General features: G+C 40.3%; 1 protein-coding gene and 1 pseudogene across 4 annotated transcripts in view; both read left to right on the forward strand.

The window, feature by feature from the left end:
- The first annotated feature begins 319 nt into the window (after window positions 1–319).
- Window positions 320–26,300, forward strand: part of Rc3h1 (ring finger and CCCH-type domains 1) — an 86,520-nt gene continuing 60,539 nt past the window's right edge. For 2 of the 4 annotated variants that reach the window (XM_023710292.1, XM_023710293.1), the window contains exon 1: window positions 320–639. The gene's annotated coding sequence lies outside the window, so the exon portion shown is untranslated. The remainder of the gene's footprint in view (window positions 640–26,300) is intronic. The other 2 variants (XM_004626792.2, XM_012513751.2) reach the window with 1 other exon arrangement.
- LOC101580161 lies at window positions 20,059–20,734 on the forward strand (annotated as a pseudogene).

The following is a 26,300-nucleotide window of genomic DNA, read 5'->3' on the forward strand; positions in this document are numbered from 1 at the left end:
CTTCCAGCTCAGCGACACTGCACAAAGTTGGGGTGGCCAGGCCCGGTGACAGCAGCGCCAGGCCTGGTTCGGCAGCTAGGGACAGTCTGCAGCCGGCCGCCCGTGAACTTGACCCTGCTCCGCAGGCGCGCAAAACGCCCAGGTCAGCGGCGGCCGGCCGGGCGGGTCCCTGGGTCGCAGTGCGGGTGGGTAGCGCCCCGGGGTGGCCGCCTGCAGCGCCGGCGCGCCCGCCCCGCCCCGCCCCGCCTCGCGCGCCCTCGCCCCGCCCCCGGAAGGAGGAGCGTCGCCCTATTCTCCGCCCCAGTCTCCGGGGCGGGCCGGAGTCTGAGGAAGAGGAAGGAGACTAGGACAACGAGCGACCGGGCGGCGGAGGACTGGGAGGCGGAGGAGGAGGAGGAGGAGGAGGAGGAGGAAGAGGAGGCCGACCAACAAGATGGCCCCTGCTGCAGGAGCAGCCTCGGCAGCAGCAGGTGGGGGACTGGAGGCGGCGCTGGCGGTGGCGGCGACGACGGCCGTGGCCCGGCGGCCTGGGACAGAGTCAGAGTCGATGGTGGCAGCGGCGACGACGGCGGCTGCCGCAGCGGTGGCGACGGCCGCGGAGACTCGGAGCTGAGAGGAGCTGCGGCTCGGACCAGCGCGGTGAGCGAGTGGCGGGCGGACTGCGCGGGCAGCGGGCAGCGGGCAGCGGGCGGCCACGACCGGGGTCGGAACAATAGGCGGCCGCCGCGGGGAAGGAGCCGGCCTCGCCCGCCCGGCCTCCCCGGCCCGGTGTCACTGGCCGGGGTCCTTTAGGCCTCAGGCCCCAGCGCGCGCCCGCCGGGCCTGCCTGGGGACGGAGGCTGAGGGAGGGAGAAGGCCACCCGGTGCCGGCTCCCGGGTCCCTGAGAGGGCCGGCGGCGGAGAGCGCGCAGGAAACGCTGCGGACCCTGCCGGTGGGAGGGGGAGGGCGGAGGCGCCTGTAAACAGGCGCGGCCTCGGCCTCGCGCACCCCGGGCCGCTCCCTCCCCAGCCCCCTTCTGGCCGGGTAGGTTTTGTGATGTCCGTTTCCTTGGAGCTCCGGAAAACCTAGTCTGAGACAGTCTTTTCTCCCTGTATCAGCAAAGGGAAAATTGCGTGTGCAGGTGCCTTAAAAAAAAAAAGTGCAGCAACAACAACGAAACACAAAATGTGGTTCTCTGTCAAGGAAGGGGTGGTGAGGGTTGTGTCGGTGCAGGCGTTTCTAAGCATCAGTTTTCTGTAAACATCAGCGCAGCTCGCGTCCCTGGTGAGAGTGAATTGAGAATAGGGGCTCTTCTGGAGCAGTAATGATACAACTCTTGACGTCCCAGAATAGTCCATGAAACTGGAAACAAAGCCACTTACTGGCAAGGCGGAGACAAATTGTAGTGTTTGAACAGAACTTTTCTTCCAACAACCCGTTTTGAATTATCAGTGTGTACCGCAAGAAACATTAGCTAGCCTGTTACACACTTCTTCAAGAGTGAAAGGTGGTTCATCTCCAGTACAGGACTTGTGACCTGTTCTTGTGTTCTAGTTTTGCCTTTCACTAATCTGTCCTAAAATTATTCAAGACTTACCTTTTCCTGTGAGTTTGAGATATGATTTCTAAACCATATTTTGTAAGATTGCAAAACTTTTACAAAAAGCTGGAAACAACTCTGGTTTTGTTTTGAAAATTGCTTTACACTGTTTAATATTCAGTTCCAGTTTTCTCATGGTAGGGGCTTTAGTTCAAATTCTGAAAGGTTGACCATTCAGAGAGGGGTTAATTTCCTTCGCCCATTTTAAGGGTGAGTTTCTAATTAGAATTGATCTGTGTCTGTCATAATTAAAAGCATTGTCAGGTGATAAGTATAATGAACAACACTAGTCTAATTCCTGTTTCTTCCACAAGGATAGACTACTAATTGAATAAAAATTTATAGAGCATTTGAAATACGGTGATAAACATTAGTACTTTGTGTAGCAGATATTTTGATCTTTTGAATAGTGGAGAACTTTTCTTTTTCACATGGAAATTGATTTTACTTATTTTATGTCAAAATTGTTTAAAGATGTGATTCCTCAATTTAACGTTGTATCTTCAGTATCCATGCTTAGTCTTATAAAACAAGGGCAGGCTGGATGGCTCAGTGGACTAAAGCAACTGCTTAGGCAGAGCACATCGGCCTGGAGTGCCCTTTCAGCCCGCCGCGGGGTGCACTGAGATGGCGATTGAGACTGCATGGTGGTGTGTGCCTGTAATCCCAGCACTTGGGAGGCTGAAAACAGGAGGATCACAAGTCCGATCTATGTAGTAAAACCCTGTAGACCCTTTCCTAAATACAGAAAAAAAAGAAAAAGTTAAAAAAGTTAATACATGTTTAATCCATTTGGAAAGATTTGGAAAAGATAATTTTGGGCAAAAAAGAAATTGCAGTGTTTCATAGCATTTTTTTTTTTTTTTTTTTTTGCGGAACCAGGGATTGAATACAGCATATTTGTTGAGTGAATAGAAACATGTCGTTTAATCCTCTTCATTATGCTTCAGTGTTGATAGTGTTTTCCTTATATGTAGAAAAAAAAACAGGCTAGGAGAAGCTGAGTAAGTACTGTAGCAAAAAGGTCAGAGTATTAATAAATAAAATAGCTTACTCAAACTAGGGCTTATAATACAAATTAGATGCTTTACTGCTGCTGCCATATATGTAACTGTTAAACTTCAAAATATCTTCTGGATTAACAATTTTTTTAATCTGTGAACTATGTTTTCTAATACTGTATTGGCATTAGCTCGAATTTGCTATTATTTTTGCCCTGCCAAATATTCACTTACGTGACCACGAAAGTATTTATTCATGTGAATCAGAAAAGAAACAGTTTTGTTTTTAGCAGAACTGAGCACCATGAAATAAATTCATACCATTTCAATTGGATGGATGTGTGGCATTACTACAGTTGTTCTGTGGCTTCAATTTGTTATGTAAATTAACTGTTCTATCATTTTCGTGGGGGGAGGTATCAGGAATTGAACTCAGGACCTCACACTTGCCAGAGAGATGCTGTGCTGCTCAGCTAAATCCCTGCCCCTCTCCTACTATTTTGATATAAAATATTGTTTTACATTTTTCCATAAAATAAAATGTATTTTTTATATAAATACTGAATTGTACCTTTGAAGTACTTGATGAAAAAAATAACTTTTAAGAACTTTCAATGGTATTAACGTTGGGAAAGATAATGTTTGAAACTTGTTGATCATTTTTTTCTTTAAGCCATAGATCATTTAGAATTCTGCAGTATTTTTCATTTTAGGTACTAAAGTTTGATGGGAAGTACGATGGGGTCTAATCAGTTTTACTTTTACATGTCTTTTGAAATTTGGCAGCATCGGGAATGGGGAGATGGCTCAGTGGACTAAGTGCTTCCCTGGCAAGCGCAAGGGCCTGAGTTCAATTCCCGGTTCTACCAAAAAAGGAAAAAGAAAAAAAGAAATTGGGCAGCATCCCCGGCAGAGTGAAGAGTAAACTGATAAAATGATCCCAGTTTAGTGAACACCTCAGATCAAATGTTCCCTGGCAGGGACTCTTGACCTGGTTTAGGTTTGGCCTTCTCTATGCTTAGAGTCAGGCATTCTTCAGGATTGAACTCACTAGGCTGGCCTATTCTAGACATGGCAAACTACTTAAAGCTTTCAGTGACACAAACATCCTGCTATCGGCATGCATGCCATATATTTACCACCACTAGCCTATACCATAACAGTTATAGATCTCAAAATCAGCCTGTTGCCTACAATCCATTGAAAGATCTCCTGCATAATCTTAAAGTCGAGGCTGGATTTAGGCTATACTCAAAGGTTATAAGAAAAATTTTGTCAGTTATTTGTACAATGAATTTTTCTAAATTCTAGATTTCTTAGGGTATTCTTTACATTTTCATTGTCAAGTGACCCGATCTATAGTGATGTTGCCTTGCGTACTCAAGATAATTAGATGACATTCATTTCTGCTATTGGTCATACTTGTACTTGTTTTCTTCTAATGTAGTATTATTTGCTTTTATATAATAGGTGAGCTTTTTCATGTTTCCCTGATGGATTTAAGTTTGGGGAAATAATTTTCTCCAAGTTTGAATTCATTTTAGATTCAGTTTACAACTGTGGTAAGTTACTTTCAGTCACAGGAGTAAATGTTTTAAGGCTCTCTTGTATTTTTCTTTGAGGTTACTTATACTTGTATGTTAGCAGTATTCTTTTGGTACTTATCAAGCAGTGTTTTCAATTGACATTGTTATATCTCTCACTGATTATAATTGTGCATATATGGTAATAATTTAATTTAATCTCTGAGACTTAATAGCATTTGAACCTGGTAGAAATGTAGGTTTTGTTTGTTTTTTTTTCCAGCGGGGGACCTGATGCTGGAAATCAAATCTAGGGCCTACACACACTTGGCAAATGCTCTTCCACTAAGCTATGTGGTGGCATTGTTTTTCTCTATAAAGAGTTCTGTTTTGTCCAGGGTGCTGGGGGTGGGGGTGGTGCTGGGATAACCCAGGGCCTTCAGCCTGGAGCTGTGTCTCCAGGCCATTTTGGTTTGAGACAGACGTCTTGCTGAGTCATTAAGTTTGTGATCCTCCTGCCATTAAACATGTCAGTGTGAACAGTTCAATAGCATCTAGTATATTTATAGTGTATAACCACGACCTCTATCTAATTTGTTTTTTTTTTTTTTTTTTTTAATTTTATTTGTTTATGTGTGTGTGTGTGTGTGTGTGTGTGGCCAGCTCAGCACACCAGGGGGCGGGCTGGCTGGCATGTGGTGCTGGGGGATTGAACCGTGGTCCCTGGGCTTTGCTAAGCTTGTTCTAAGTAGGTGCTTTAGACCACTGAGCCATCTCACCAGCCCAACCTCTATCTAATTTGAAAAAATTCCCCTCTCTTCTACATTCCTGGCATAGATTTTATTTTTTAACTTTTGGATTTAAGTAATGCTATTTTGAGACAAGATTGAGGAAGAACACTATGTACAACTGAATCGACGGAAAAACCTTTGGGATGTAATTAAGAAGAAAAAAACTCACCTCTTTGCACTGCCTATCTCTGTGCAATGAGCATGCTGCCAGGGCTCTTTGTGAAAGAAAAGTTGAGAGTTGTAGCAGTGTTTAGTTTTAGTTTGGGGGGTTTCGTTTCTGTCTTTTGAGAGAGGGCATTACTGTATAGTTCAGGCTGACTTTTAACTTGGTGTGTAACCCAAGCTGGCCTCAAGCTTGGAGCCATTATCCTGCCTCAACCTCCCAAGTTCTAGGATTATAGTACTGGTTTTAGTTTATTCAGAATTATTCCAATTCTCTGACTTATGTTTTTTAAATACAGTTGTGAGAATTAACTAAAATTGAATTCTATATGAATATGAGCAACTGACTTATCTAGAAATTATGTTTTTTAGTTTTTCTTTAGGTACAGAAGAAATACAAATCAAACCATTGTTATTTTTATTTTTGAGATGGGGTCTTACTATGTAGTCCAGGCTGGACTCACTGTATAGCTCAGGCTGGCCTCATTAGACTCCCAGTGATCCTTCAGCCTCAACCTCTCAAGTGCTGGGATTATAGGTGTGTGTCACCAAGCCTAGTGAAAAGTAATAAAACCAAAGGTCACACTGAGAAATGATTTTTAAAATTACATTGTAGCTCTTTGATATCTATGATTATAACTTTACGACTTTTACTCATTTAATCTTTGAGAATATTTAAAGTTTTAATTTGTGTTGAAAGGGGTACTTTTTTTTTTGATATGGGGTCTCACTAAGCAGCTTAGACTCTTAATGATCCTCCTGTTTCAGCCTCCCCAGCACTGGGAGTACAGGCATGCACAACCACGCCCAGTTTCAGTTGTTGGCTCAGTGCCTCGGGCTGGCGCAGCATGTGGTACCATGGATAGAACCTGGGTCCTTGAGCTTGCCACACCGCGAAGCTGTCTCCCTAGACTGAAGGCTCTATTTTTTAATTCTGTTAAATAAATCTTTGGTGAGGACTCACTTTGTTGTCTGGGCTGACCTCAGACTCATGAGCTGAAATAGCTGGTCCTGTAGTCTTAGACCACTGTGCCTGGCTTTTTGAATGAATCCTAGAGACCTTGGTATTGGCCCTATGCTTGGCTCTTTCCCAAAACTGAGACTATTAAAAGAGCCCTTTTTCTGACTGCTTTCTTTCACTTAGCAATATGCATTTAAGGATTCTTTTTCATGGCCTTACAACTCATTTCATTTTACCACTGAATAATATTCTGTTGTTAGATACGTTTACATTTTAACTAAAATTTAAAATTGAGTTCCTCAGTATACCAGCACAATTCCCAGGGCCCAGTAGCCACACATGGCTAGTGTCTGCCACATTGGGAAGCACATTTTCACGGTTCATTTTTCTATTTATATTCATTATCATAGAGAATGTACCTGTTTACATTATCTTAATTTGTTCTTACGTCTACATTTTCAGTTCTTTAATCTGTTTTGTTATCTGTGCTGTCAGCTGATTTATACAGAATAATTTAAAATAAATCACTCCCCTGTAAGTGTCTAGCCTTAATAGTATGGTTTCCTTTTATACTGTCAGGTTTTCCTGCACTTTGTCCCTTAAATCTAAAGTCATTTTACTTTTTTTAAATAGTCATTTTACTTTTATTTTATTTCAACTTTTTTTTCTCTAAACTTTTTTAATATTTAGGATATACAAATCTCAGAGCAAGTCAGTGATAGAGTTGGAAATAGAATTTAGATGATTTTGTTCTAGTTCTCTCATAAGGATTACCAGTAGTTGGATTTGCTTTTTTTTTTTTTTTTAAACATTTATTTATTTATTTAGTGTGTGTGGCCAGCTCAGCCCACCAGGGGGCGGGGCCGGCTGGCACGTGGTGCTGGGGGATAGAACCACGGTCCCTGTGCTTTGCCAAGCTTGTTCCAAGTAGGTGTTTTACACCACTGAGCCATCTCGCCAGCCCTGGATTTGCTTTTTTAAAGTTAGAATCATATTTGGAGAGGATGTTGATGCTTTTTTTTTTTTTTTTTTTTTTGCGGAACTGGGGATTGAACTCAGGCCCTTGAGCTTGCCAGGGAAGCGCTTATTCCACTGAGCCGTCTCCCCAGCCCCCTGAGAGGTTGTTGATGACCATTTGATTATGTATTATGTAATTTTAAAGTGTCCTTATAATTTAGACAGGCTATCACAGATTTAGTAAGTTTCTTATTATTTAGACAATTGCAATTTCAAATGAGAGCTGGGAGTAGTCATGCATATGTCTAATCTCAGTACACTGGGAGGCTGATGGCAGGAGAATTATAAGTTTGAGCCTAATCTGGGCGTAGCAAGACCCTGTCTCAAAATAAAAAAATAAAAGTGTTAGGGATTTGGCTCAGTGCTAAGGCTCTGGGTTCAGTCCCTGGTGGGAGTGGAAGTAGGGGGACAGAATCTCAAATGAGGAAATTTATCTTTTTTTTTTTTTTCTTCTTCTTGAGATGGGATCTCACAATACAGTTCAGGCTGGCCTTGAACTCACTTTGTAGCCCAACCTGGCCTTGAACTCTCAGTGATCCTTCTGCCTCAACCTTCCAAGTGCTGGGATTACAGGCATGAGTCAACACCACAACTGGCCTAGGAAATTTATCTTGTGCAGTTTCTCTCTACAAAGAGAAATTAAATCATGACAGAAAAAGGGTTTTCCCTCCAAGTGTTATCTAAAGATAACAAAAAATTTCGAGTGCTAGTATGATTTGGTTGGTAATAGGGAATAGTGCTGAACTGAACATGTTGGGTATCCACAATGGGTTTTTTGTTGCTGTTGTTGTTTTTAATGTATTTAGGATAGGGTCTACAGTGTCTTACTACATAGATTGGACTCATAGTGATCCTCCTGTTTTTAGCCTCCCAAGTGCTGGGATTATACCATGCCCAATCTCAGTCTCAATCTGCTGTCTCAGTGTGCTCCAGGGGTGGGGCTGGCAGGACATGCTGGGGATCAAACCCTAGCCAACTGTGTGCTCCATATGTTTTTTTATACACTAAATTGCATTTAAATCCTCTTCAAACTAAACCAAGGGTGGTAGCATATGCCTATAATCCCAGCATTTAGGAGGCTGAAGCAGGAAGATTGCTTTTATTTTGAGACTAGGCTGGGCTACATAGAGAGTTCAAGGCCAGCCTAAACTATGTAGTGAGACCCTGCCTTAAAAAAAAAAAATCTGTTTAAATTACATTTTGAGGACTGGGGCTATAGCTCAGTGGCACAGTGCCTCCCTGGCAAGTGTAAGGTCCTGAGTTCAATTCCTGATACAATGAAAAAATACCACAAACTACACTTTGATCTGTAAGTCCAAATTGATTATAATGGGAATTGTATTTTCCTAAACTGACGATGTTAAAGTGTCTACTTTTTATTTTTTTTTTAAGTAAATTCTATTTTTATATTCAGTTTTTGCTAAAACTAGCACACATTGTATGGTCTTGATTTGACCTTTTCTGAATATTTTAAATACTTGCATAAAAACTCCTTTATTTCATCCACACATTCTGTAAAAGTGTCGTTTTTGTTTGGCACTGGGCACTAAACTCAGGCCCTTCATAGTGAGCTACAGCCCAGCACGTCTGCTTTTTATTTTGATAGGGTTTGGCCAACTCACCCAGGGTAAGCCCCTTTACTGGCAATACTCTTACTTCAGCCTCCCAGAGTGCTGGCTTATAGGTATGTTCCATCACACCCAGCAGACAACTGGATTTTAATCTTCATTTTGGAATGCTTGCCTTAGAATTACTGCTTTTGAAAACTATGTCAGCTTTTATATTAATTACCCGTTGATAGCAGCTTTTCAGAACTGTCACTCTGCAGAATCTAGCTGCTTTTTTTTTTTGTATTTTAGGGAAGGGTCTACAGGGAGGGTGTTTAGAGTCTCACTACTAGATCAGACTCATAGTGATTGCCTGTTTATAGCCTCCCAAGAGCTGGGATTACAGGCTCACGCCACCACACCCAGTCTTAATTGCTCAGTGTATCTGGGGGGTGGGGCCAGTGTGGGGCCCCACTGCAGGCCAGGGGATCATCGAACTTCCTCCCCCACCAGCTTTCAGGTGGTCTAATCCACTGAGCTATTTGGCCAGCCCCTGCAGAATCTAACTTTTCATCAAGTTTACTAAAAACTTAAATTTTAAAATCATTTATTTATTTATTTTTGGTAGAGGGTCTGGCTATGCAGCTTGGACTCTCAGTAATCCTCCTGTCTCAGCTTCGCCAGTGCTGTTGTTACTGGTGTGTGCCACCACACCCGGTTTCAGTGACCAGCATGACCCAAAGCCCAGGGTTCATGGTATGTGGTACCACGGATAGAACTCAGGTCCTTGTGCTTCACAAGCAGGCGATTACACCATGGAGCTATCATCCTAGCCCCTTAAAAAGTATATATAAGGCTGGGCATGGCAGTGCATGCCTGTAATCCTAGTACTTGGAAGGCTAAGCCAGAAGGATCATTATGAGCTGCCTGGGTTACACAGGAAGGTCAAGGTTAGCCTGGAGAGTCTGGGTGGTGGCACACGCCTATAATCCCAGCACTAGGGAGGCAGAAATTGGGAGGATCACCTTAAAAAAGAAAAAAAGATTAGCCTGGGGTACATACCCATGGTGTAATCGTCTCAACCCCTCCCCACCCCCAAGCCCAAAGAAAGTACATAAGGCTTCCCATATTTATTAAAATAAAGTTTAGCGCCAGGGAGATAGCTCAGTAGAATAAACACTTGCCTGGTAAGTGTGAGGTCCTGAGTTCAATCCCTGGTACTGCAAAAAATAAAAAATAAATAAAATTAAAGTTAAGTTTAGAGTTTTTTGGTTTGATGTATTTGTTATTTGAGTCAATTTTCTTGTTCGAAAATGTTATTTTATTGTAGAGTGGTATAAGATGAGGGAGGGATTGGGATTGGGGTATTAATTTTAAATAAAATGATCAGGAAAGGCTGTCCTTGAGGGAACTCACATATTAATGCTAGTAGAGAAAATAGGGTAAAGGTGCAGGGTTAAAAAGCATGGAGCCAACTTTTCTTTCTTTCTTTCTTTCTTTCTTTCTTTCTTTCTTTCTTTCTTTTGAAGAACTGGACTCACTATTTTTACTAAAGCATTAAGTATAATACTAGATTTATATACTCATTTTACAATTTATATAGGACTTCATTTGTCCTTTTATTCCCTCTTCCCTAGCATACATACTACACAAACCTAAGGGCAAATTTAATCTCTTGAAAAGATTGTTGTCATGTATTTTGATGGAAGTGTCTTACATTTCATTCTGATCCTAGTAGCAGCAAATCATTAAGTTCTCTAGTAGTATGAACTATTTGGGAATTATTGAAACATCTTCTTTTACTGTTTATTTTTTATGTATTTGGTACGTGGTGCAGGATCTCACTACATAGCGTGGACTCTAGTGTTCCTCCTGTTTTCAGCCTCCCCAGTGCTAGGATTACAGATGTGCACCGCAATGCCTAGTCTTGGTGGCTGACCAGGGCTGGCATATATTAGCATGTGGTGCCAGGGATCCAACCCTGGTCCCTCCGCTTGCCTAAGTAGGCACTCAGTCCACTGAACTATCTTGCCGGCCCTTTTACAGTTTACATTCATTTTCCAAATTGCTTTATGAAAGAGGAAAAAAAATGGAAGAGTAATTAGTGCCATATAAATAAGGTTCATTGTCACTATAACCTTGTATTTGGAGTTCACGTAGTAATTCTTTTATTCTTTTAAACTCTTAAATGAAATTTTACTTGAAAAACTAACCTGTAAATAATCATTTCTAAAGTAGAAAATCAGCTTTTCTTTTTTTTCCCTTTGAGACAGTGTCTCCAAGTGTTCTAAGCTAGTCTCTTGCTTGAGATCCCCTGCCTCAGTCTTCCAGAATCCTGTTATTGTGGGCACATACCAGTAGGCCAGCTTTGACTTCTTGTGACCTTATTTTTCAAGTACTTTCAAGTGGAAGTCACTTGGTCATTATTTTCTGGAAATTTGAAGGCAGTCTACAAAAATAAACAGATTAGTGAAAATGTCCTTAAGCCTTGGCCCAAAGATTATAGAGACAATACATTTAATAATGCTAATATTTTATTATCAAGTATATTGGATTTTTGTCTTCAATGCCAAAAAAATGTGTCATTCAGAGTATACATTCATGTATCGTCCAGTCATAGCAAAACGCATATGCTGCATTTGCAACTGACTTGTTTTTTTTCTTTTCTCTTTTTGAGGACAGGTCTAACTGGTGTAGTTCAGGCTGACCTTAAACTTACTATGTAAGCCAAGATGGTTTCAAATTTATAGTGATCCTCCTGCCTCATCCTCGCTAGTGCTGGGATTACAGGTGTGTGCCACCATGCCCAGCTCACCTGTGTTGTGTTGTGTTTTGTTTTGTCTTGTCTTTTTGAGATAGGATCTTACTATGCATTTCTGGCCAGCCCTGAGCTCAGTTTGTAGCCCAAACTGGACTTAAGCTGTTAATGATCGTCCTGCCTCAGCCTTGTCTTAGTTATTCTCTTGTTGCTGGGACACCCAAAATGAAGGAAGGAAAGGTTTATTTAGCTCACAGGTAATGGAGGGTTCAGTCCCTACTCAGCTGGCTCCAAGGCAGAGTGACACCTGGCAGAGATCACAGAGGCTGAGAGTTCTGGCGCAAGGGAGTGGTAGCATCAGCTCAAGCAGCTAGCTTCTCTTCCCACCTCACATTGTAATGCAGATTACCTGCCCCTGGCAGGTGCAGCATCCATGCCCAGAGTAATCAGTCACAAAGTCAAGAAGCTGCCCCATGACTGCCTGAGGCTTTGGGGGGACAACTAGACACAAACCACTGCCTGAGGCTTTGGAGGGACTACTAGACACAAAGCCAGCACACTTGTTTTTAATCTACATATTTTTTCTTTGTTGCCAAATTGTCCAGTTCTAGAATCAGTCAAAGCATATGGCAGCTAATAGGCATCACAAGTCTGATGAAGTGTATCATACTTCATATTAAGTTTATCACAAAAAGAACCAGATATTGTGGTGCACCCCTGTAATCCCAGTACTTGGGAGGCTGAGGCAGAAGATCACTGAACTCAAGGACAGCTTGGCTCCATAGTGACTTAAAGGCCAGTCAGAAGTGCATAATGAGATCCTGTATTTTAAAAAAGTCACAAAGATATACAGTAATTAAGATTCATTTTCCATTTTAGCTCCCTTTTCACTTAATAAACTTTTCTAATAACTTAAAAGTTATTTTGTGATTATCTTCAAAAGGTACATGCAGGAGTATGTATGTCTCTTTCAGATACTCCTTACTCATCAGAGTAGGTTTCCACCATATCTCTCTCTCCCCCTTTCCTCCACATTCAATTAAATTGTTTTTCTTTACTCAAAGAATAATAAGTACAGTAATTGCTATACATAGTTTAAAAAATTTAATAAACAAATAGGCTTAAATAGTGCTACAATCACTATATGAATCCAGCCAGGGAGGTGAGGATATAGCTTTGTGGTAAAGCACTTGCCCAGCATGTACAGGACTCAGGGTTTGATCCTAGAGACAACATTAAAGTTCCTAGAGCTGCAAACAGATAAGTAAACCAATTATGGTCTGTTTAAAACTAAAACTGTCATTATTTAGTTAGGTTTTGAATATAACTGACTATTTAGAAGTATAATATAGGTAAATGGATAAAGAAAATATTATATAATAAGTGTGTAGAGATATAGATATGTAAATATAGTGGAGTATTATCATACAGAAGAATGAAATTCTATCATTATAGAAAAATGAAGAATGAAATAGTCTGTTAAATGGAATAAGCCAGATTTAGGAAGACAAGTATCCCATGTTTTCTGTAATATGTGCGATCTTTAAGGAAAAAAAAAAAAAGATGATATGATAGTTGATGTGAGACTGTAGTCAAGAGTAAGGGAATAAGGGGAGGTACAGGAGGGTAGGAGAGCTGAGTGTGGTGGTGCATGTCTGTAATCACAACATTCTGGTGGCTGAGGCAAGAGGATTTGAGGCCAGCCTGGGCTACATAGTGAGTTTAAAGCTAGCCTGAACAACATTATGAGACTCTCCCTCCCTCAAAACAAAAGGCAGTACAGAGAATACAGATTGGCAAAATGTGTTATGAAAATACCAAGTTAAAATTCAATATTTTGTAAAATTAATGTGCACTAGTGAAAATACATATTTTTAAAAGTATAATAAAATTACAGGTGCTAAAGTTGACACATTTTAGTGGAAAAAGAGGTTTTGTGTTGCACAGATTTGGTTTCAAGGTGGGAATAGGTTACATAAATAGCCATTTTCTTTCCTTCTTTTCAATTAATAGAGGTAATAGTATGTATTTCAAATGTTGGAAAATTAAATGAGATAACTTATAACTGAATGATAGAACTCCTGTCCTCCAGCTTTGGGGTGTTACAGGGAAATATATAGGCAAAAGCAAGTATAACTCTGCAAGTGTCAGAGTTGATAAGGAAATTCATTCTTCAGATTGTAACCAGTGAGGACGGACAACATCTAGATTGGCACATAGGAATCATTTTTTTTTTAAATATTTATTTATTTTTATTTATTACATTTATTTATTGGGTGTGTGTGTGGCCAGCTCAGCCCACCAGGGGGCAGGTCTGGCTGGCATGTGGTGCTGGGGATCGAACCGCGGTCCCTGTGCTCTGCCAAGCTTGTTTCAAGTAGGTGCTTTAGACCACTGAGCCATCTCTCCAGCCCCATAGGAATCATTTTCACTGTAAGAGTTAATGCTTTGATGAGTTCAATCCCAGTACTAAAAAAAAAAGAGTTAATGCTTTGACACCTCAGCATGGAGGACTGTTGTGTGAATGACAACCCTAACCTCTTGAATTTGGAATGTAATAAATTTTAGTTGACCATACATTATACATATTTTTTGTGTTTTTATTGATATTTATTAGATATACATATTGATCACATTTATTGTAGGGAATTTGTACCTGTAAGTGATATATATTGTTTCTTCTCCCATTTCCCTCCCCTCCCTTGAACTCTCCCTTATTTATAAAGCTTTGTTTTTTTCTGGGGTAATTTTTCCTTGTTCCTTCTTTCCCTTCCTCCTCCTTCTTCCCTTACCCCTTTTTTAAATTTTTAAATTTTTAATTTTTTTCCTTGCCCCTTTTCATTTGAGCATTTTCTTTCCATTTCCCAAAATCTATTACATGTTTTGGTTCTTATTTATACTTTTGATTTTCACACCAGAAAAACAATGTGGTATTTACACATGTCTGTCTGATTTATTTCACTTAGGACTGTGGTCTCAAGGTGCATCCATTTAGCTACAAATGTCTCAAGCTTACCCTTTATTGCAGACAAGTACTCCATTATATAAAAATAGTAGTTTAAAAATCAGTTGTTCTGGGCGGGGGAGATGGCTCAGTGCAATAAGCACTTCCCTGGCAAGTGCAAGGGCCTGAGTTCAATCCCCGGTTCCGCAAAAAAAATCAGTTGTACTTCAGAAAGTTTTTTAGTACAGGGTGTACAGGGTCTCACTACATAGATCAGACTCAGTGATTCTCCTGTTTTCAGCCTTCCAAGTGCTAGGATTATAGGCCCACACCTCCACACCCAGTCTCAATTGCTCTCAGTGTACCCTGGGGCAGGGCCAGCACAGTAAGCCAGGAATCAAACCCTGGCTGCTGTGCTGTGCCTAAGCGGGCACTTTAGTCTGCTGAGCTATTTGGCCAGCCCCAGAATTTTACCTTTAAGGTACTGATAATTTGGGCTGCAGGATTGTAAAGCTAATTTGAGCAAGTGTTTTGTTTTTTAAGGTAATTTAATGTATTAGTAATTATAGTACTTCAAAAGACAAAAGAACAGGATGGGCCTGGTAAGATAGCTCAGCAGTCTAAGCACCTGCCTGGCAAGTTCAGGGATCTGAGTTCGATCCCCAGTACTTCATGCTGTGCCAGCCCTGGGACCCCAGGTGCGCCATGTCAGCCACTGAAATTAGGTGTGGTGGCACCTATAGTCCCAGTGCCATGGAGGCTGAGACAGGAGGATCACTAAGAATATGAGCTGTGCAATAAGACTTTGTACAAGAAACAAAACAAAAAAAAGGATGGTTTCTTTTATTAAGAAGGCTGTAATTAAGAAAATTTCAAGTTCTGTTCCACTGCCAATGTTATGTTCAGCACTGTTCTCTCAAAAGTTAAGATGAGGGCTGGCCAGATAGCTCAAAGGATTAAAGTGCCTGCTTAGGCAGACACAGGGGGTAGGGGTTCCATCCCCTGGCCTGCCATGCCAGCCCCACCCCTTGGGGCATGCTGAGAGCAGTTGAGACTGGGTGTGGAGATGTGCGCCTATAATCCCAGCACCTGGGAGGCTGAAAACAGGATCTCTACCAGTCTTGAGTCTGAGCTGTATATTGAGACCCTGTAGACCCTGTACTAAATACATTAATAAATAAAACCTATAATCATGCCAATTATGTAAAAAACTATCAAATCTATTACTGAGTAAAAACCAACCTTAACATAGAGTGGCTTAAAACATCCATTTTATTTGCTTACAATTTTGTTAGTCAGCACTATGGGCTTGTTTGAGCTGAGTGGTTCTCCCCTGAGGTTGCTTGTATAATTTCAGTTATCGGCTGCTCAAATTGGGGCTGTTTTGTTTTTTTGGGGGAAGGGGCATTGAGACAGGATTTCACTTTATGGTTTAGGCTGGCCTTGAATTCAATGTATAGCCCAAATTGACCTTGAACTTGTGGCAGTCCTACTTCAGCTTCCCTGGTGCTGCACATAACAGTTGTGTGCTGTCATGCTGTTGTTTGGTTGGGTTTGTTTTTGAGCAGAGTTTCACCGTGTAGTTCATGCTGGCCTCCATCAAAGAATGATGTAGCCCAGAGTGGCTTTGAACTCAAAAGTTATCCTGCTTCAGCTTCCTGAGTGGTGGGGTTATAGGCATGTACCACCACATGCCTTCTCTTTTTCTACATGGTCTCATCCTTAGGCAGAGGCAGGCCAGCTCAAGCTTCCTCTCCTGCAAGTGTAAATAGAAACCCTTAAGATCTTTAGAGACTCAGGCTTAGAAGCTCTCTTTGGCATCGTTTCTACTGCATACAACTGTTCGGAGTAAGTCAAGACCACCCTGATGAAAGAGTTGGGAAAAAGACCCCATCTCTTGATGGAGAGAACAGCTGAGTAAGGGCATCTCTACAGAGATGGGAGGAATTCTGACCATTTATGCAAATTACTACATGATTTAAGAAAGGTAAAAAGAAGGTTTTATAATAAAACTAGACAAACCCAATTATGAATCTCAGTTGTATTACTCATGTCTCTTTCTTAGTAATAGACATTATTTTAGAATAATGAATTTAAAAATTAAAATTAAGATCTAAAATTAGCTTTACACGAATGGAAAATTTAAAAAGATAAACTCTCCCTAATTTTTCCTGTTATTTTCATCTCACATCAGTGGTACATTATTTATGTGGGGGGAGGTGCTTTTTTATTATGAAAGGGTATTAAGTTTGGTCAGATAATTATTCCATGTCTATTGATCATGTGATCTTTAGTTTTTATTCTTTTGCTATGTTACATTCACTGATTTTCATGTGTCAAGTCAACCTTGTATTCCTGAGATAAATCTAACTGGTTTATGTTGTTTGGATTTTTGTTTGTTTGCTGTTTTGAGACAGGGCCTTGCTATTGTAATTCAGGCTTCCTTTTAACTCACTACATTATATAGTGCAGGCTGGTCTTGAATTTGTGGCAGTCCTCCTGTCTCTGCCTCCCAAGTGCTGGAATTACAAGCATGTGCCACTATACGGCAGTGTGATATTTAATGCTTTTAAAAATACAGTGCTAAGGGCTGGCCAAATAGCTCAATGGATTAGTGGGCCTGCAAGCAGGCGCAGAGGCCAGGAGTTCTGATCCCTGGGCCTGCCATGCTGGCCCCACCCCTGGGGCACACTGAGAGGCAGTTGAGACTGGGTGTGGTGGCACACGTCTGTAATCCCAGCTCTTGGGAGGCCGTAAACAAGTGGATCAGTATGAGTCCGATCTAGTAGTGAGACCCTGAACACCCTGTAGACCCTTCCCTAGAATGCAAAAGCAGTGCAGGGAGAGGGAAGATGGTGGCGCATGCCTGTAATCCCAGTGCCTAGGAGCCTGAAATAGGAAGATCACCATCAGTCCGAGCTGTGTAGTAAGACCCTGTACCAAATATATGAAATTAAAAACAAACAAAAAACACAAGGCTGGGGAGATAGCTCAGCAGTCTAAACTCCTGCCTGGCAAGCGCAAGGACCTGGGTTTGATCCCTGGTCCTGCTGGCCCATGCGGAGCTGAACGCTGAAGCCAGGTGTGGTGGCGCACACCTGTAATCCTAGCTCTGGGGAGGCTGAGAGGAGGATCTCATCAAGCCCAAGCTGCATAGCGAGATCCTGTATCAAATTAAAAAAAAAAAAATTACACTGCTAGATTTTGTTTACTAGTGCTTTGTTGAGAACTATGTATCCATTCATGAGATATTGTTATGTAATTTGGTTTGGGTTTTGATTTTTCTTGTGGTGCCTTTGTCTCATTTTGATATAATGGTTATACTGGCTAGAGAATGAGCTGGGTGGTGCACACCTTCCTCTTCTGTTTTGTAAGAATTATGAAGAATTAATATTTCAGTATTTGTTAGAATTTACCAGTGGATCCATCGATGCTAAGCTTTTCTTAGGGAATAGTTGTTTTGTTTTCAAGACAGGGTCTTGCTGTGTAGTCTAGGATGGCCTTGAATATACTGTATACTATAAGCCCATGCTGGCCTCCAACACACTCAGGCGATACTCCTGCCTCAGCTTTCTTCATGTTGGGATTACAAGTGTGGGAATAGTTTTTTGTTGTTAAGTCAGTCTCTGGTTGTTACAGATCTCCAAGTTATTTCTCTTTGCTTGTTTCTTTTTTTTTTATTTTTATTTTTTTTTTATTTTTTGCCTTTTTACAGTTCAGGCTGGCCTTGAGTTCACTTTGTAGCCCTGGCTAGTCTCAGAAGCTGGCAGTGATCCTCCTGCCACAGCCTCATGAGTGCTGGGATTACAGTGTGTGCCACCATGCCCAGCTTTATTTCTTTAGCCCCTGTAAGATTTTTTACAACTTCAGTATTTTTTTGTAAGAATTAAATTTGTTTAAAACTTCAAATTTTAGGATGAATTTTATTTACAAAACAAACACATCCCTAAATAACTAATGTATCCAAGAAGAGAAATTAGAAAAATACTTTGAAAACACATAATTTCTCATTTTATAAGAATTAGAAAACAAATCTTAAAAATAGACATAACTTCTTCAGGTTTTTTTCTTTTTTCTTTCTTTTTTTTTTTTTTTTTTTTTTTTGGCAGAATGGGAGATTGAACTCAGGCCCTTGCACTTGGTAGGGAAGCGCTTATTGTACTGAGCTGTTTCCCCAGCCCCTTCTTCAGGTTCTTATGATCTACTTTTAAGCAACCAGGGGGTTGCAAATCAAGTGTTCTCTTCTTTTTGAGAATTGTAACATCATTGCTGTGGGTCTTTTCTCATGAACAATTTTGCAACTTACCAAGACCCTATTTCAAGGATTTTTACAGATGCAGTGACAGCAGGTTGATCCTAGACATGCTGTGTTGGCTATGCCCCGAAGACCCACTGAGATGACAATTGAGACTGGGAGGCTGAAAACAGGAGGATCACTAGGAGTCTGATCAAAAGAGGATTTTTAAACCAGGGTAGTCACACTGAGCTATATCCCCAGCTCATGTTCGTTTTATTTTTTTTTAAAAACAGGGTCTTGGGCTGGGGAGATGGCTCAGTGGTCTGGAGCACCTACTTGGAACAAGCTTAGCAAAGCACGGGGACCACGGTTCAATCCCCCAGCACCACATGCCAGCCAGCACCGCCCCCTGGTGGGCTGAGCTGGCCACACACACACACACACACATAAATTAAAAAAATTAAAAAAAAAAAACAACAGGGTCTCACTAAGTTGCTGAATTGTTTAGGTTGGCCTTGAAATTGCAAACCTCTTGCCTTTTCAAGTAGCTGGTATTTATAGACATGAGCCTATACCACACCCAGCAAAGTAAGATTATTGATTTGACATCTTGTTTTCAAATATAAGCATTAAAGCCCTGTTTCAATTGTATTCTGCGAGTTTTGGTGTGATGTGTCATTTTCATTCATTTGAAATTATGTTTTTTCAAAATATTTTTCTAATTTATCTTCTTGGATACATTAGTTATTTAGGGGTGTGTTTAATTTGTCTATATTGTGAGCTTCCCAACTTCCATTTTATTGTGGTCAGAAGGCATCCTTTTTATTATCTTAATTCTTTAAAATTTATTGACATTTGCTTCATACTCTGTTGTGAAGAATGTTTTTGTATGCACTTGGGCAGCACTGTTTTTGTTCTTTGAGTAGTATTCTGTTTTAGTTGTGATTAGTTTCTAGTGTTCAAGTCTTTTATTTTTGACTTTTATGTACTACTGTAAAATGGTAAGATGCTAAGTTTCTTTCCTAGAAGTTTCACATTAGCCCTATTGAAGGGTCTGCTAATACGTAAAGGATAATATTTTATGTCTTAAAATCATAGAGAAAATAGTGAGGAAAGATACCTAAGACACTTCTGATATTTAAAGGAACTCAGGTCTATGAAATTGGTTCCAAACCACTATACTTAAACTAGATATTACAATAAAGTGAGTCACACACTTTTGTTTCTGGGTGCATATAAAAGTCAGGTTAAAGAAGCTTTTTTTTTTTTTTTTTTTTTTTTTTGCGGAACCAGGGATTGAACTCAGGCCCTTGAGCTTGCCAGAGAAGCACTTATTCCACTGAGCCATCTCCCCGGTCCCCAGGTTAAAGAAGCAAAATAACAACCAACAACTTAAGTTTACACTATTCCGTATTAGGTTAAGTGTGTGATAGCATTATATCTAAAGACCAACATACATATCTTAGTTAAAACATTTTTTTAGCGAACTGGCCTTTGCTGTGGGAGAAAGAGAGTGCAGATTCATCTATTCAAAGTCATGGGATGCAGGAAGTCAGAAAGGAAGCCGCGCCCAAGAAGATGATGATAGGCACCCTAAAGACCCAGTTTACCTGTCCTCTCTGCAACCATGGAAAAGCCTGCGATATAAAAATGGACCATGCCCGAAACACTGGAATCATTTCCTGTACTGTGTGCCCAGAGGAATTCCAGATGCCCATCACTTCTCAGAGCTGTCAGAACCCGTGGATGTGTGCAGCAATTGGATAGCCGCCTGCGAGGCAGCCAATCAAACACGAAGGACCCACCCTCTGTGCAGCCCCGCCTGTCATGGACCCACCCTCTGGGCGCCAGCACAGTCACATTTCAGGGATCCAGGGGTGAGGGGTGGGTCCAGGGCTGTCTTACTCCCATGTGTCTGTGGTGGTTGTGAGTGAGTGTGCCTCTAGGTTTAGGGAGCAGTTGAGTTGCCAATCGTGAGGGCCCTCGTGGGGCTCGCTTAGTTTCAGAAACCTGTTGGCTGCTCCCTCTTCCGCCCCAGCCTCCCCTGGCTTTGGGCCTCAGTTTCCTTTAGAGGAATTTTCCTGATATCCTTACAGGACAGGAGATGGATGCAGGACTTCTCCATCTTCAACAGCAGTCTGCCCCTGTGCCTTGGAGTTGAAGCCCTCGTGCCCGGGCTCCCTTGGCAGAGTGATTCAGCCGCCCTGAACTAACTGGAAGACCCATTTCATCTGTTGCTTTCGTAGAGGAGGCAGAGCTGGTTTGGGGAAGCTGTCGGTCATGAGCCTCTCAAAACAACCATTGCAATTTGCATAAAAAACCCCAAACATTTTGTTGCTAAAAAATGCCAATGATCATCTGGACTTCAGAAAAATGTCAGTGACAGACTACCTCAGCAGAGGGTTACCACAGACTATTTGTAACAAGAAAAAAAAAGTACAGTATCTGATACTACAAAGCAAGGTTCAATAAGATGGGCTCTTAGGGTTATTACAGTTTAATGTTCTGTTGGAAGATACCTAATGGGAAATTACTAGTTAAGAAATTAACTAGTTATTGCCTCCTTTAATCTCAGCTATTTCAGAGGCTAAGGCATGAATATCACAAGCTTGAGCACACCCTGGCTAATTTAGTGAAACTGTGACTGGAAAACATACTAAGGCATGGGTTGTGGTTCAGTGGTATGGCACTTGGCTAGCATGAGCAAGGCCCTAAACCCAGCAGGGGAAGGGAGTTGTCACAATAATCTAGGTAATTCAGGATGGATAGAGATTAGAATTCAGCAGGGTCTAAATGGTAGTTGGAAGCATAAAAGTAGATTAAATAAATCACTGTGGGAAGGTTTGTACAGAAGAGAATGGAAAAAGGGATTCTGAACAGCCACCAACATCTCAAGAATGAGCAGAGGAGAAACTCTAACACCTACTGACAAGGAAGAAGGGATGTAATTTATTGGAATATGTGGACAGTATGTTGTCAGAGAAACCAGAAAAGGGCAGCATGTCTTACTGAGTAACACTGTTAACTACTATGTAGAAGGAAGTAAGGAATTGAGAGATACAACCATTGAATTTACTAATGTTCTTGATGTGTTTGTTTAGTTGTTTCTAATGTATTTGAGGTAGAGTGGTTGAATACTGGAAGATGGGTAAGAAAGCAGAGACTAGATGTAAGAATAAAGACGAGATGACAGGTTGAATGACTAAAAAACGATTAAATAGATGAGAAGAAAGTTTTTGCCTAGCTGACTCTGAAGAGAGATGAACTAATAAGGAGAAACAGGAGCAGGGCACATGGCTGTAATCCCAGCCCTCTTGAAAGCGGAGACGAGGAGAACTAAAATTTGAACCCAGCCGAGGCAATTTAGCGATTTAAGAAGACCCCCTCTCAAAAGAGGAGTGGAATACTGCTTGATAAAGCTCAATGAGAAGGCCCTGGATCAGTCCCCAGCACTGCACGGGAGTATGAGATCTTTCTTCAAAGTGTCAATCCTGGAAAAACCCTGAACTTCTCTAACCTGAGACTCTTACTTCCTCTGTAAGTTAATTGATAACTCTGCTGAGAATTCTGATACTTATGGTAATGATGATTGGGATTTTTTTTGTTTGTGTTTTTATTTCTTGCTTTTAGGTTTATTTTCAAGATAGTTAAAGACTTTTTTCTTCTGTGATGTGGCCCTGCATGTTGGTTGCTATAGAAATGTTCCAGGGAATTGGAAAATTAAGGTCAAGAATAATGATTGTAAAAACTCATCTGGAAGGATGAGGCAAGGAGAGATCAAAGGTTTTTCTTCTTACAGACAATAAAATTTTGTTTACTATCTCTTCCAAGACGGTTTATATTTCAGTTCATGTGTAACCTGAGTTTTAATCTAGTTAAACAGTATAGTGCTTCTCAACCTCCAGAGTAATCATCTGTAAAATGGGCATAATGATGCTTCAGAAGATGACTAGTTCAGAGTAGCTGTTTGATAATTTTAATTTCTATTTTTCTACATCAGAGACATATAAAATCAGTGTGTAATAGAGGAGGTGGTAATGCATTTATAATAAATTTAAATGAAATCTTCAGTGTAGTGCAATTAACTACGGAGTATGCAATAGGGCTGTAGCTGTGAATAGATCTGGGTAGTATTTTTAAATTGCTACATTTAAAAATTTGAAAAATAAGATTTATAAGATGCCTTTAATGATTATTTTAATAGCTTTATTGAAGGGTAGGATTTTTGTTCGCTTTTTTTTTGTACTGGGACTCACACTCTGGACCTTGTGCTTGCCAGGCAGGTGCTTATGCTGCTGAGCTATCTCCCCAGCCCCATTATATGTTTATTTATTTATTTATTTTTTTTAAGTATTTGGTACAGAGTCTCACTACGCAGGTCCGACTCATAGCAGTCTTCTGGTTTTCAGCCTCCCCAGTGCTGGGATTACAGGTGTGTGCCACCATGCCCTGTCTCAGTTGCCGGCTTAGTGCACCCAGGGCTGGTACTGGTACAACATGCAGTACCAGGAATTGAACCATGGTTTCTGTGCTTTCCGGAGCAGGTTCTTAGCCTGCTCTGCTGAGCTATCTCATCAGCCCTTGTATGCTTATTCTTGACTGAAAGAATGTTAATTATATTCATTAAACCATATATATCCTGTGTGGTTTAGGTATGAACTTGTGATCCTCTTGCCTTGTCTTCCCTATGTGCTGGTATTATAGGGATGCCCTACCACACCTGGAAAACAACTATATTTGAGAAACTTAGTGTTTTAAAAATTGAGTTTTGAGAATAAAGAATGAGGAAATAGACATTCTCAGATTACCTGTAATTAAATGACATTTGACACTGAAAAGAAAAACTTTGCTTTGTGATTTTATCCTGCAATAAAATCACTTGAGAGTGACTTACTCTGTTATGTTTTGTTTTGTTTTTGAGACAGGGTCTTAGTATGTAGTTCAGTCTGGCCTTGAACTCTATGTAGCCTAGACTGGCTTGGAACTGGCAGTCTTGCCTTAGTCTCCTGAGTGCTGGGGATTATATGTGTACACCAGGCTGCACACATCAGGCTGGCCTGATTTATTTTTCTTAATCATCAGATTTCCCAGGCAGAGTTAAACTTTAAAAATAATAATTTTGCTATGTTTCTTAGACCTATCTTTGTTATAAGAATGCTTTTATTTTATTTTTTATTGAGAAATATGAATGAGACAGTTTCACAGCTGATTAATAGGACAGTTTTGATAATCAATACATTGTACATTGTTATCTTCATAGTGGTTATCCATAGTACAAGAAGCAGACAGGATATTCTGTCCAAATGCTGTTAGTACACCTCTTTCTTCTCATGAATTAAGCGAAAGTAGCTGTAAATTTATCCTATTTTGTATGTATAAATACAAAATGATCTTTCCTTTGTATCCTTTTTTTTATTGTCTGTCAGAGGTAAATATTCTATTGGCATCTAAATACTTAGAGTCCACACATGTAATATATGTTATGTACTTTCATCTCTGTAACTTCCATTTACCAGTCATCTTAACTTTTGCCATAAATCACTACCTCAGGCAAGCATTGTCTCTCACACTCCTACCCCAGTTTCATCTGTTTTCCTCTGTCATGTATGCTTATATCTCCGTTTTAAGCTTTATCAACGTAACATAATGTGTGCTCATGTATTTAGTCATGTGATTACTGTTAATATATGTAGTAGAAGGAAAATGTAAGCTCCATGTAGACATGGAATGACTTAGCTTGTTCACCAAACATTTTATATCACATAATGAATAGTTTTCAATGGGACTGAAGTAAGATTTCTATCAGTTCTAACAGAAACTGATTTGGTGGAGAGAGTTGTGAACAACATCATTTAAAGTATTTTCCAATTGATAATATATATTTATATGTATTGACCTACATGCAAAAAGAAAGTAAAAGGAAAGTAATGAAGCAGTGGTTTATCTGTACCACAGATACCACTGCAGATAATAGAACTAGGGATTGAGAGATATAGGAGACAGAGGGAAATATTTCAGTGTAATACTTCTTAAAACATTGTGAAAAAAAACCATTCTGATACACACAAATATTACTTGAAAAAATTTTCCTGAGTTTGAAACTGATATAAATACACAAGAAATAAAGGTTTATGTAAATTGTTAGTTTTCCTTTTTTAGTATTTTCAACAATTTTATTTCCCTATGTCCAGGTCAGTGTTTATAATCCATTCCCCCCAACAAAGCATTTGAGTACTTGAAAAAAGAGAATGAGCATGTATATAAGAACAGTCTACATAGCCTTCCCAAGGCTAATAAGCCAAATATTTTAAATTACAGTTTTAATATGATAGTGATATTTTCAAAATTGTATAAAAATTCATTGATGAATTTGTGCATTAATCCATTGGGTATGCACAGGACACTAAAAGTCTATGAATTTGGCCTCTTAATAATCCAAATTCTGCTATCAACAAGCTGCATGACTTTGAGCAAGACTTTTACCAATCTCAGTGTTTGGTCTATTCCATGTTAAATTGATAATAATGAAAATTTCATAGACTTTAGTGTCAGGTAGACCAGAGGTAGCTTTGAATTGAGTTTGCTGGTTACTGTCTGTCTGGACAAGTTCTCTGAACGCTATTTTATTTCTCTGTAAAAATAGGGAAAATGGTATTAGCTCTTGTAGACTTTAAAAATTAAATGAAAAAAAGGTATTTGAAAAACTTAATAATACCAGATACTATTAGGGATATAGGTAAATATTAGTTGCCTCATGTTGGAAAATTCGTTAGGCCAGAATTCAGTGTTCTCTAAAGTGTCTTCTACCAATATAAAATTGCCTGCCTGCGTGCTTCTCTCTCTCTCTCTCTCTCTCTCTCTCTCTCTCTCTCTCTCTCTCTCTCTATTTGGTACAGGGTCTCACTATGTAGATTAGACTTAGAGTGATCCTCCTATTTCAGCTTCCCAAGTGCTGAGATTACAGGCATGCCACCATGCCAAGTCTCATACACCATCTCAGTACATCCTGGGAAGCGGGCTGGCATGGCACGGCACGCCGTGCTGCATTGCACTCTGCTCTGCTTAAGCAGGCATTTTAATCTGTTATGACTATTTTAAGCCATTGTTATAACACAGTAATTTGAAAATTTTTGTTATGGCAGCATTGTCCTGAAATTATGAGATTTCTCTTTGGTCTATTCCATGTTAAATTGATACTAGTGAAAATTTCATAGATTTTAATGATAAGTAGACCAGAGGTAGGTAGTTTTGAATTGTTTGTTGGTTACTGTCTCTACTGTTTGGAGAACAAGGAAGTATTAAGCTGATAACATATTTTGTGTATGCTTTCCTATTTTAGAATGCTAAACATACAGAAAATCTCAAATAATTGCTGCATTTGGGGGGGGGGGTTGGGGGATTATCCCAGGAATTGAACTCAGGACTTCATGCTTGCCAGGCAGTTGCTGATTTGCTGCCATTTTAAGATTCATAGAGAACAATGTAGGTTAGAATTTCTTAATCTGGAGATCTTAAATGTCCTAGGAATCTATTAGTAGATTTTTCTTAGGTCTTTGGATTCTTAAAATTTTGTGTAAAATTTCAGAATGAGGATCTGTTGCTTTCATTGTGAGCAAATATAATTCAAATAGTGGTAGAATGAAAGTGACCTAGAGGTTATTATAGAGTTGTAAGATGCCAGGGAGAGGGCTGGGGAGATGGCTCAGTAGAATAAGCACTTCCCTGGCAAGCACAAGGGCCTGAGTTCAATCCCCAGTTCCGCAAAAAAAAAAAAAAAAA

This window comes from Octodon degus, unplaced genomic scaffold, assembly GCF_000260255.1.
Source record: "Octodon degus isolate 3935 unplaced genomic scaffold, OctDeg1.0 scaffold00017, whole genome shotgun sequence".
Classification (NCBI taxonomy): domain Eukaryota; kingdom Metazoa; phylum Chordata; class Mammalia; order Rodentia; family Octodontidae; genus Octodon; species Octodon degus.